Source organism: Bactrocera latifrons, unplaced genomic scaffold (assembly GCF_001853355.1).
Source record: "Bactrocera latifrons isolate USDA-ARS-PBARC rearing strain unplaced genomic scaffold, ASM185335v1 scaffold_563, whole genome shotgun sequence".
In the NCBI taxonomy this organism is placed as follows: domain Eukaryota; kingdom Metazoa; phylum Arthropoda; class Insecta; order Diptera; family Tephritidae; genus Bactrocera; species Bactrocera latifrons.
The window spans coordinates 22,129-27,300 of record NW_017537227.1 but is presented as its reverse complement, the minus strand read 5'-3'; positions in this window follow the sequence as shown (position 1 = coordinate 27,300).

Below are 5,172 nucleotides of genomic sequence, written 5' to 3'. Positions count from 1 at the left end.
CTTAATAATGTTGATGAAACAACATACAGCCCAACGATCAAGATGCAATAAAAAAAATTTTGTACTTCACAAATTAAGTACCTGGACGTTACATCAGCAAGTTCTGCTAAAATTACCCCCGTCAAATCAAATTGCGCTTCAGAATTTTCATTTGAAAGCTCAACTTTTTATACTATCGCAACAAAGTCGCTAAAGAGAGTATTATAGTTTTGTTCACATAACGGTTGTTTGTAAGTCCTAAAACTAAAAAAGTCAGATATAGGGTTATATATACCAAAGTGATCAGGGTGACGAGTAGAGTTGAAATCCGGATGTCTGTCTGTCCGTCCGTGTAAGCTGTAACCACGCCCACAAAATGGCGGAAACCAAAAACCTATAAAGTGTCATAACTAAGCCATAAATAAAGATATTAAAATGAAATATGGCATAAAGGATCGCATTAAGGAGGGGCATATTTGGACGTAATTTTTTTGGAAAAGTGGGCATGGCCCCGCCCCCTACTAACTTTTTTGTACATATCTCTATGCTAGCTATGTCAACCAAACTGTATAGAGTCGTTTTTTTAGGCATTTCCATATACAGTGAAAAAGAATGAAATGAAGGAAATCGGATAATAACCACGCCTACCTCCCAAAACGTCAGTAAATTTTACGGAAGAAATGTCAGAAGGAAGCTGCAACCAGGTGTTTTTTTTTTTTTTAAATTGAAAATGGGCGTGGCGTCGCCCACTTATGAACCAAAAACCAAATCTCAGGAAGTACTCCACCGATTTCAATGAAACTCGGTATATAATATTTTTTTAATGCCCTGATGACATGTACCAAATATGGATGAAATCGGTTCACAACCACGCCTGAAATCTTGATTATCACTTTATCATGCGAGAGTATAAAATGTTAGGTGACACCCGAACTTAGCCCTTCTTTACTTGTTTAATTGACAGTTGTTCAACAAGTCCACAAGTAGACAAGGATAAAAAAGGTTTATCTTTTCCCCGAACCTAATGAACGCGTCGACACTTAATAACTTTAAAACATCTAAAGATGAGCTGGAAGGCTCCTGTAGAGTAATTATTGATATAGGAGATGAATTCGATGCTTTAAAATGGTGGAAGGATAAAGAACAAACTTATCCAAGACTCTCCAAATTCGTACTTAAAGTCCACTCAATGTCGGTAAGTAGGCCAGCTGCAGAGCGCTGTTTTTTTGGCTGGAAACGTGGTCACTGAAAAGAGAAACCGTTTTTGCCCAAAATCTGTCGGCAGAATAATATTTTTAAATTCTTGTTATAAAGCTTTCGACCATTGATTCCTTACCACAATCTTTCAATATAGTTTCTTAATTTACGTATATATGTAAATGTAAAACATTATTAGGTTTTGCATACCATAAATTTGAAAGTGAAGTATGAATGTAACAAATGAATATGTTCCATTCTTGTTTTAAAATAAAATAAAGCATGAAAACAAACGCTTTGTTGTGAAATCATTTTCTCAGATTTCATCTGTGCAGAAAAAAGTGTCGCTTGCTGCGCGCATGAGTAAAATCATACGAGTTGATTTTTGCGGGTTGAGTGTTGCTCTTGTTCAAAACAATGATTGTTGAATCGAATGAGCAAGCGCCCAAGTTAATTTAAAATCAACAACGAAAATATGAGCGCATGCAAGTTTGGTCGGCCGATCCGAACAGTGTGATTATTCGGCTGTTGAGAGCGTACAAAAGTTTTCATTTACCCGAAGCCGTTCTCTGATGTGATAACTTATCTGACATATTTGATAAACTCTTTATTGAATCCACGGTGAGCTTCAAGACAAATAACTCGCGGATAACTGCTGCCGTCTTCAGACTTCGATAGCCTCTTAACTCATGTTCTAACTCTTAACTAGACACTAAAAGTGTATCTATTTCAGAAAGAATAGAGAATGATTGATAGAATTTATCTCCTACACAAAACAAAAACTGTACCACTTAGCACCCCAAACTGCCTTCCCAGATGCTCAATATTCAGCTGTTTCTGTTATTTCTAACATTTAAAAATAAATATTCGTGTGCAGAAAATGCTCTCAATACTCACAAGTGGCACACAGTGTTCGCAAGAAATATGCAAACAAATATGCGGATAAGTTATTTCCCACTTCTCCCTCTCTCTCTTTACTCTACGCAATTCTTTTGCATCACTTTCTACACTGTAATAATATTCTTTGGCGCCTTCATTTCGCGCACATTTTCCGGTTCAACTGCGTTTACTTTTTTTATATTTTTATATTTTTTATTGACTCTCCCAACACAATCGCACAGATGCGTCTGAGTGGCCACCATTTAAAATAAGCATAAAAATCTATTTTCAATCGATGCCAAAGTGCGAATAAAAAGTCGAGCGCATGAGACATGGAAGAAGACACAAGAATGCCGAAAGAAACATAACACACACATATATCATTAGCTACACTCAGTTGCCGCCGGTAATTCTTTGCAGAAATCTGACTGACTCGCTCTGCTTAAAGTTACGTACACGCACTGTCCGACCGAAAAACTTTTTTTGGGTATTTTACTTTCTACGCCAACCACACGCATGCTTATTTACGCACAGACACAAATACAATAACGACTGCAAGCATGAGTTATTAGAAAGCAACAACAACAAAAATAGCTGATGAACCCGTTGATTGGCCCAAAGGAATGCCCTGAATTGGCATCAAAGTGGACAGTGTCGGGTACCGGGGAACTACACTATACATACATTTTGGGTAAGTAAATAATATATAGTGTCGATTCCGTACTTTTTTCGACTCGGGATTTCTAATAGTCCGGAAAAGTTGCCTTGGTACGTCCTGGTTCCAATGCAATATTTTGTTTTGAGATCGGATTGCATCTTCAACGCCAACTCCGGCCTTGAAATTTCGGAAATTCGCCTAAACTCGTGAAATTGTCTACCTAGCGCCTGAAATAAGTATCTCATGGCAAAATGTATAAAACAAAAGATATTTGTCACGTCATTTGCTACCGAAATGGTATATGTGATCATGGCCGTTGGACGAACCGTTCCCGAGATACGAGCGAAAATGCGGCGCAAGGTGAAAATTGTTGCAACTCTCAGCTAATCTGTATTGGTCACCCAGAACCCACCGCGTGGAGGTGGCTGCTCTTCGGGTTTCTCCCAAGCCCAACCCAACCAACCAACCAACCATATGTCAGGTTTGTTTTAGTCTGAATCTGTGTCAAATTTATTGATAAAATCAGATTTTGTACTAGATCTTGGCACTTGTTGCCAGATTTCAGTGTAGAGCGTATAAAACGATCACGAGATTGGGGGCCAATAACTTTAGAAGATCCCTCTGTCACCAGTTTGACGGTTCTCTCGACTGCCATGGTGTGAGAGGGGAATTCACTAAATTTCCATACCCCTGCAGTGTCACCCGACAGCCCTTTTATGAGTTCTTCGTTAGAAACTGAACAAAGAACTGGTGGAACAGTCAAGGTAATAGTCTTCCAGTTATTCATATCGTAATAATTATTAGCTTTGGAATTTAGCTTTGGCACTTTATTACATCTAACCCTTCCATTTACAGTGTCAGACTCTGCTTCTCTGGCTGCCAGAAGACGGTCAAGGGCCAACATTCTGACCTCTATCCGTTCGTCAGTCATCATACTAAGGAGAATGTTTTCTGGAGCAAAGAAAGCATTCTGTTGATTGGATGAATCGACAACCTTGCGCAGTTTAGGAGGTAGGTATCTCGACCTTTGAATTGCAGCATAGAGATGGCGCGAGCCATCTTTGATTGAACTGTTGAATCTTATTGAGAACCACAAAGGTGAGTAAACTGTAAGTATGTACTTGACCAAAATCTTTATTTCCTTTGTTGGTTTGTCAGTAGAAATGTATAATCTCAGAATTCTACTACTAAATTTCTTGGATGCATCGACGCTAATTCTGAAGAACATTGACCGGAAATAACAGCTCTGATATTTTATAGAGATAAGCTTGGTCTGTGCTAAGTTGGGTCGGATCAATAACCCCAGCAGGTAATTGGCTGGATGGAAAACTTTCAAATTTGACAACAGGCAGCTTCTCACAATCAGGGAGCAGTTTACCTATGTCGCCAGAGAATGTATTTGGACTCTTTGAGACACCATCTATGTGTTCGAAAAGAGCACGAAATATAAGTTCGTTGAAATGTAGAAGGCAAACAACCCACTGTAATGGTCTACCTATTCTTTCTTCTAGTTTCCGAATGATTCCACCTTTCCAACCTGTGTTCACGCCATCAGCACCAACAAATTCTAGATGTTTCACATCAACTGAATTGTGGTGTAAATGTTGCCATATAGCTTGCGTCTCGTCCTCAGCTGACCCGGAAGGAGAGGTGAAGTGGCCAAAGTAATGACAACCAGGTTCCGCGATTAGAGAAATATCTTCCTCTTTGACAGTGTCGCGGTAGTACGTTTCACCTTCGCTGACTTAAGTAAGTAAGTGTATTGTCTTTGCGGCCGTCAAAATAGAGCCCATATACAGAGTCAATACTTTTGGTGTTTTGGAGCTTAACTCCAASACTTTTTTTKTGCCCGACTAATCTTGCATTTGTCAGTGACAAAACTAGCCTGATCCTCTGTTATCAAACCTGATTTTTTGGTATCCAGAAAAGCAGATGAAACAATCAAGGCCGCTGCTTTATCACTTACTCCAAAGCTAAAACAGTGTGTTTAGTTTGGTTTTAGAGGATGGAAGAGAAAATTCATCATCAGCATCGTTTTTGAAAGAATCCATGTGCGATGCACCTACATTGTTGTCGTCTCGCTGATCTGGATGGTCACGTGTTCTAGCTGATACCTTTCTGGTTAGTGTTGATGTTGAATGACGTTTTGAAAGCTTTTCTTTACGTTCATTTTTCTTTGTAATCTTTTTTGTTTCAGGTAGACACTTCCAGTGCAACCAATTCTTCTGGTTCTCTGGTCCAAGAGAAATGGTTGTTCATTGATAGGAACTTTCCTTTCCTTTGGATAAGTGCAAGAAGAAAAATAAATGCATTTACGAGCAGCGATGTCAAATAATTTTCCGGCAGAAGAGACAGAGTCGTCTCTTTTAGAGCTCAAACCTATTGGGTTCCTTAAAAACATTTGTTTAAGAGTCAGAAATTTCTTATGGTATGTGGTGAGGATTTGTAGAATTCTGGTG